This window comes from Myotis yumanensis, unplaced genomic scaffold (genome assembly GCF_028538775.1).
Source record: "Myotis yumanensis isolate MYYU_CA2020_CCGP unplaced genomic scaffold, mMyoYum1.0.hap1 SCAF_2, whole genome shotgun sequence".
In the NCBI taxonomy this organism is placed as follows: Eukaryota; Metazoa; Chordata; class Mammalia; order Chiroptera; family Vespertilionidae; genus Myotis; species Myotis yumanensis.
This window is the reverse complement of record NW_027223753.1, coordinates 63,851,974-63,860,430: the sequence shown is the minus strand read 5'-3', so window position 1 is coordinate 63,860,430 and position 8,457 is coordinate 63,851,974.

Genomic DNA, 8,457 nt, shown 5'->3' with positions numbered 1-8,457 from the left:
TCAGGCAGGCAGGCAGAGGGGTTAGGGGCAATTAGGCAGGCAGGCAGGTGAGCAGTTAGGAGCCAGCAATCCCAGATTGCAAGAGGGATGTCCGACTTCTGGTTTAGTCGGACATACCCCAAGGGGTCCCTGATTGGAAAGGGTGCAGGCTGGACTGAGGGAACCTCCCCCCCCCCCCCCCACACACACACGTGCACAAATTTTGTGCACCGGGCTGCTAGTAGAAATATAATTTATTTTACAGGGTGTATTACTGTTACCGCATTCCTTGGACTAAATATTATAAAGTAATATAAAAATTACATAGAATACAATATTATAGAGTGGTATAAGGTCCTGAGAATTATTCCCTAAAATGTTACCAGCCCATTCTTCATCAGTTGACATCCATCAGTCTTTCCTGAAAATGCCCAGCTTCTTCCCCAGAACTCCACCTTATCAGTCAATGACAATTTCTGATGAGGATCAGAATGATGTTGTAATGAAACAGACAATATTGTAAAGCTCACGAAATATTAACTAAGTCACAAAAGTAAAGATATAACTGAAAAGATAATCCCTAATTTTAATTACAATGTCAGAAAGAGTTCTTGGCAAAAAGCAAATTAAAGTTGAAACTTCTTTCATTTCTTCTTAAAGATGCATTGTATGGTCTTTTGTGGGAACTCATGGGTTTTCCATAAAAGTGAAATTCTGATTTTTCTATATAGTAGCCCCACTTTATATGTGGTGGATAAATTCTAAGACCCCCAGTGGATGTATGAAATTGTGGATAATACTGTTTTGTTTTTTCCCCCTAAACATAAAATACCTACAAAAAAGTTTAATTTACAAATTAGGCACAGGAAGAGATTAGCAGCAACAATAATACAATGAAACAATTATAACAATATACTCTAATGAAAGTTATGCGAATGTGGTCTCTCTGATAACTGATTTGATAATCAAGACTGTTACTAAGTGACTAATGGGTGAGTATCCTCTATACAGTGTGGTTACGCTGGGCAAAGGGACAATTCACTTCTGGGGAAGGACATAGCTGGTACAAAATTTCACCACACAGACGGCTCATAATTTAAAACTTATGAGATTTTTTTTTATTTCTGTAATTTCCATTTAATTTTTTGGACTGTTGTTGACTCCTGGTAACTAAAACTGTGGAAAGTGAAATCATGGATAGGTGGGAGGACCTACTTTATACTACTTGTGTGCTCTTTCTCCCTAAAATAATGTATCTATCACAGCATTCCCACAGGAAAAAATAATTGTTTTCCAAAGCAATCTTCTTTCTTTTTTCTTTCTATATTTAAAAAGTCTTTCTTTAAAAACCTTTAATTTTTTTTCCCACGTTTGAGTTGGCAGATGGCATAGTTAATTAATTTTTCAATGATAATAAATACATTAAAATAACTTAAGAACTGAACAGAAAACTGTAGTCCATATATTTCTAGGGCATAAAAGCATAAAATTTCCTAGACCAGTAAATTATAGATCATCTGTGCAGTGTTTTACATTAATGCATATACTGATTTGCTGAGGTGTTTAAATGAATTCTGGAAAATTTAGTAAGTAGCTACTTATGTGATCTATATGAACACAAATTACCGTTTTCCTCTAGCTGTCACATAAAAGTTAAAATATATGTAAAGGAGATAGTAGTGTGAATCACATATCATTTTTAAAGAGTTAGATAATCTTGGCATGAGTGAGTCTTGATTTACATTTAAACTATGCTTTTATCTGTAATACCACCGGAATCTGTTATATTTTCTGCAGATAATGTTTTCTTAGGGTGATTTATCTGAGTCTAGATGTCGCTCACATAAGGCAGCTTTAGGTTTGTAGCGGTAGCTCTTCTAGTTGTAAAAAGCAGTGGAAGAGGCCCGAGGACAGGTTGCTTATCATTAGCAAACTGCCCATCACTAGGGAGGCATGCTTGGTGGAGCCCTGGCCTTGTAGAAGGCTCTCAGCAGGGTTCTGACTCAGTTTCCTCACTCTTAAAACAAGGTTCACAATATCACCCACTTTCCAGCTGCAGCACATTATTTTTTTTTAATTTCCTCATACACATTGAGCTCCCTCTCACCTTTTGCCTCTGCTCACATATTTCCTAGGTTTGGAATGTCCTCTCCAATTTTAGTTAATAAAATCCTATAAGTCTCAGCTCAAAAGTCACCTCCTCAGGAAGCCTTCCTTGATCTACCAAATATATGGAATTTCTGCTATTATATATGCACAGGTTATCCAGTTCTTTTCCTTTATAGCACTGAGTTATAAGTATTTAATTATATGATTATTTGTTTTATATCTCTTTTCCCCTAGACAGCCCTAGAGCCTCACACTAGTCAGTAAATAGTGCTAGTTGTTTAAATAGGTCTACATGAATGGGCCCTGATTTTAACTCAGAAAAGGTTAGCAAAACCTCAGAAATGGAAGGTAAATTTTCTGGAAGAGTTATAGAGCTACCATCCTGGAATAATAGCAGAACATGGAGAGTGAGTGTGTGGCTGATTAATGATGGGCACTCCTTTTATCATGGAGTGTCTGTTTCCTCTCTCTTTGAGTCTGGACAGGCCTGTGACTGCCTTTACCAATCCAGGATGGCAGCAGAGATGCTGAGCTGATTCTGTGTGCAGCCCTTACATGGCCTGGCAGCTTCCACACCTCATCTCTGGGAAGCCAACCACAAGACTACTCTGAGACCACCATATTATGAGAAGTTCAAGCCACATGTGGAGGCCCTGGAGGAAGAGACTCATGTGGAGAGAGAGAGGCTAAGGAACATTGAGGCACAAGAGATGTGAGTGAGGAAGTCATTTTGGAAGTGAATCCTCCATCCAGCTGCTTCAACCAATTTCTCGTGGATCAGAGATAACCCTCTAGGCAAGCCCTTCCCAAATTCCTGATCTACAAATCATCCGCAACATAAAATGATTGTTTTAAGCCACCAAGTTTCCGGGCAGTTTATTATGCAACAATACATAACTGGAACAAAGAGTGAGAAAACTAAAGTCATAATGAGGAAAATAATGTTACCATCATCACAGAAGCCAGAAATATTTATTGAGTGCTTATTTGATCCATATGTTATAAAGCTTTATGTGGATCATCTCATTCATCTTTATAACACACTAGGGCAGACGCTCAATGCACAGGCATGGAAACATGGAACAGACTGATGAATCTCAGAGGGAAGGGCGGTGGGGGAAGGGCAGGAAGAGATTAACCAAAGATCTTATATGCATACTAGAGGCCCGGTGCACTAGAGGCCTGGTGCAGTGTCATAGCTACTGGTCAAATGGTCAAGCAGTTGCTTAGGCTATTATATATGTACATAAGGTAGGTGTCATCTTTATTTCACAAATGAAGAAAATCGAAGCTCTGTGTATAAAACTGACCAACCAGGATTGTGCAGGAGTAAGTGGTGGAGCCAGGATTTGAACAAAAGCCTATCTCAATACTGACTATCATAACTATTGGGAAGGATAGGGAAATCATGTTTCACTTGTTTAATTTTATTTTATCCTCTTCATATTCATCTAAGATTGGGATCACAATTCCCATTTTACATACGAAGGTCTGAAGCTCAGAAAGGTTAAGCAAATTGTGCTTGGTCACACAGCTGTGACAGTGCCAGGACTCAAACCCAGACTATGAACTCACCACTACCCCAAGGCAATTAACAGGCATTTGGAGCAAAAGAATCATAGACTCTTGGAGCTGGAAGGGGGCTTGGTATAATCCTCTTATTTTGTGAGAACTGAAACCCATTCTTAGGAAGGTGGGATGATGAAAGTAGGGAGCGGTGAATGCCATCCATTGCTTTAGGCCATTCTCTGAATACCGGGATTGAGGATTCAGCAATAAAATGTGTCTGCTCCTCAGACTAGTAAATAATGCAGCACTGTGTGATGAGGGTAAACAGGGATACAGATGTGTCACATCCATGCTGGGGGCTGGAGAAGGCTTCTTGGAAGGAGTGATGTCTTCACTGAGTCCTAAAGGAGGATTAGGAGTTACTTAAAGGAAAATTAGGGGTGGGTCAACCACATACAAGTTTATAGAACAGCATGGGCAAAGAATGGGGAAGTGACCAGAATGAGGATGGGAAAGGGATTCTTGTGAGCCATGAAAAGACATTTGGACTTCATTCCGAGGGTACTGAGAAGCCACTGGAGGATTTAACAAGAAAGTGACATGGTCATATTTGCAGTTTTGGAAAACCACTCTGGATAGGAGGGCTGTTGCAATAATCCAGGAGACCACTAATTATATTCCAGACTAGGTGGTGGCAGAATGGGTAAAGAGACATGGAGGGATTTGAGTCATTTTAAGAAGATTAACCTGTCAGAACATGATGAGTGATTAAATGTGGAGGCAAAGGAGAACGTGAAATTAAGGATAATACTTAGATTACTGGCTTGAGCAATTCTCTGTGTAAATAGAAGAGAGAGTGGAAGGAGAGAAGAAGCAATTCTGGGCACAACACAATTAATGTAGCTTTGCACACGTTGACTTTGAAGTTCCTGTGGGACAAACAGGGATGTCTTCTAGGCTGTTCTGAAACTCAGCAAAGAGCATGGGACCAGAAATGAAGATTTGGGCATTGTTAGGATTGACATGGTGTTTGAAATCATGAGACCAGATTAGCTCATCCACAGGAGGGAGCGGGTAATGCTGGAGGAAGGGATAGTGAGGCTAGGGGACTCTGAGAAACACTAATATTTATAATCAATAAGACAGGGAGCAGGAGAGAGCAATGCCATTGATGCAAAAGAGGAAAGCATGAGGGAGGATGCCTGGAACATGTGTTTCTAATGCAATGTTAAAACAATTGTGGGTTGATACCACAAAAGCAAACATGAAAATCCCCTGGTATTGCAAAACTGACATTTCATTGTTTTTCATAAGGAAATGAAGTGACTTAATTTCGTAAGAAAAACAAAGGGGGCTAATCAGAGCTCTGGAATGCATGCTTTGTGTGTGCGTGCGTGTGTGTGTGCTCACACATATATATATATCAACTATAAAAAATGTTTTTCTTTTATTCATTTAGACTATTTAAAATCTGAAAGGGCTCTTCTCTTCATCTATTTCTTCCCTTACAAACATACATTTGGGTAAGAAAAATTTGTTAAAAATACTTGTGGAAAGATAATGTTGCAGAAAGTTCTGAGAAATTGAAAAAAAAAAAAGAAAAAGAAAGATATAGAGAGAGAAGTATAAAAATTCAGGGCCCCCTGGCCAGGTGGCTCAGTTGTTTGGAGCATCATCCTGTACACCAAAGATTGCAGGTTTAAAACCCAATTGGAATGTGTAAGGGAGGCCATTGATCAATGTTTCTCTCTCAGATTGATGTTTCTCTCTCTCTCTCCCTTTCTCTAAAATCAATAAAAACATGTTCAGGTGAAGATTTTAACAGTTTAGGTCTACACTAACCTCTATATAGCATCATAATCCATCACAAACTTGTCATTTAAACTCAACACATTTATATGTACTTTCCAATATACTTTGATGATCTCGTTAGCCCCTAATGTGGTTGTAATGAAATTGATGACTCTGGAATCAATGGGTTATTACACTGCTTAGAGAAAGTAATAAGCAGCATAAGAGAGAATACAGAAAGTGTTACAGAAATTCTAAAAAGAGAAATGTTGCTTGTTTGGGAGAGTGTGGGAAGAGAAGGCTGAGCTCTGAAGAGCTAAGAGCACTTATTGAGTGCTTATAGTGTGCCCATTACTGAGGCAGGTACTTTATCTCATTTGAAGAACTTGAGTATATTTTGAGTGAATGAAATGGGCATTTTACACACAGGCAGGTGGAAACTTTGGTATTCATCATAGGGCTTGGCACCAAACTTATATTAGCTATTAATATTAGTGGTAATCATTAATCAAATGCTTCCTGGTGCCAGGGGCAATGGAAAGACCTTTTGTGCATGCTGTCACATTTCAGCCTCAACACAACTCAGAGAGCAAGGTAATGGAACTCCTACTTTACACATAAATTCAATTGATCCAAATAAGACCCCTGGTAAAAATAAATGGCATACTCAGCTAAGAATTATTTTCTTCTATGTGGGTTTTTTCTTGCCCTAGCTAGTTTGGCTCAGTAGATAGAGCATCAGCCTGAGGACTGAAGGGTCCCAGGTTCAATTCTCTTCAAGGGTACATGCCTGTTTGGTAACCCCTGTTTGGTGATTACAGCTCCTAGCTTGGTTCTGTAACTACCTACATGGAAATAAGTAGCACATATTTCAAAGCCCACTTTTAAGCACATGACATTATGAATATTTTTAAAAGATGCAAAAAAATAAAAAGGCAACTCAACATTTTCAGAAAGAGCATTTGGCAATATTTAGTGCACAAGGAGACTGTGTGTGCATGGGGCCATCCACTCTTACCAGCTTCTCAAAGTGTTTCCTGGCATTGCAAATGCTGGCATTCCGAATGTTGATGAGTAACTGCAGAAGTGATAGATGGATCTGACATAACAGCCATCAGTACATGTTTGATGTAAAGATGTTGTTGAAAGCAGTAAAGCTAGGACTCCTGACTTTTATTCTCTGGAAAGAAGTGGCCAATTTTCTACACCTCAGCTTGAACTGTTTGATGATGTTCTTTGAATTATCTACATCTAGGAGTGGTAATGGCTTCCCATTTTTGCTAGTCCCTTGGTGCCCCAACATCCCTCGTTGGTTTGCTTTATCCTGTCTATACCTCTAAAAGCATATACTTTATTAAACATTCTCTTCAAAATTCTTAGCTGAGCCTGGCCGGTGTGACTCAGTGGATTGAACGTCGTCCCATGCATCAAGAGGTTGCTGGTTAGATTTCTGGTCAGGGAACATGCCCAGGTTGTGGGCTCAATCCCCAGTAGGGGTGTGCAGGAGGCTGTAGTTATAGAAGAATGCAGCTGTTGCTAGAACCATGAAAAAGCAGGAAGGGAGTAAGAGGAATTAATATGTTGACCTCTCTCTCCTCTAGCCCTCCAATCTTTTGCAAGCATCTCCCATTGGCCAAAGCCAATAATAATGGGATCTCAGGTGAAACAGTCCATGAAGATCAGTCCTCCAGGGCTTAGAGCAAGACAGAAAATGGTGGAGCATGGGTCTGGGGCACACCAGCTTTACACAACTAGAATGCAGGAAGGCCAGGAGTCAAAGTCAGGTACATGATGCCTTAGTCACTGCTTTTATGTATTCCTCTACCATACACATTGCAGGTACTTGGTAATTATTTGTTTGATGAATAAATTTCCAGATGAAAATGAAAGAAACCGAGGTTAGGAGTTTATATATCTTAACTTTAGGAACCAGAGCCCTGGCTCTCCTGAAACCAACCATCTTCTGTCTATAACCCAATGCTTGCTCATTTGATCGAACATCACTCACTCCTTGGATGTAATTGGCTTCTGTCACAGTAAAGGTTTTTGTGTCAAATTTAATGATTCTCATGTGGGAACACTTAGAACTTAGTGTCAGATTGCAGACTTATGATGCTTATTGATCCAGTACTTCTAGCCCTTGGGATGGACGAGGACACCCTTGAGTCCTCATTCTCCTTCAGGATTCCACCCAAACACCCATCACCAATAAAAGTAAATCTTGTATTTGCTAGACATTGAATAAGAAAGGAATAAGGCAAGAATGTTTCTTAAAACCTGAAATAATTGTTATCTAAAATTGACTTCCAATGGAGGTACGAGCAATATTACCATGGGATAAAGAAAAACTGCCTTTCTATCAATCAGTGTTCAGCCAGGAAAATAGAAACAGCTGTAAGTATTTCAAATAGAGGGAATTAAACAGGGAATTAGTCACAAAGGTCTTGAAATGTGTGGAAGAGCAGAAGGAGCACGTTGACCCTAAGCCCCACATTGTCATTCACAATTACATCCCCAGTGCCTAGCACAGTACCTCGGATTAAATCTATTATAAAATTTAGGAAGACCACAGGTTCTGTTGGAAAGCATTAGGATACCTGTATGACTCTGATAATTCAGTAGATGTGGATATGTAGTTTGGCCTTTGGTAGGAAGTCATGTTCAAAGCCTTCTGTTCAAACCTGTCAAGGAATAATAATACCTAGTAGGTGCTAGGGACTATTATAAGCACTTTTCTCAGCATTTTACAGATGAGATGAGACTGAGTCAAAGAGCTGTTATATGACCTGTCTAAGATAATCTATAATAATAAAAGCGTAATATGCTAATTAGACTGGACAGCCTAATGATCTTGCAGACGTCATTCCAGACATCTTTCTGGATGAAACTCTGGCGGTGGGGCTGAGGCAGAGGTGGTTAGGGGCGATCAGGCAGGCTGGCGAGTAGTTAGGGGCACTCAGGCAGGCAGGCAGAGTGGTTAGGGGTGATCAGGTAGGCAGGCAAGTAGTTAGGGGTGATCAGGTAGGCAGACAGCCCCTCTCAGGGCTGGTCTCACTCCCAGAAAAGAAA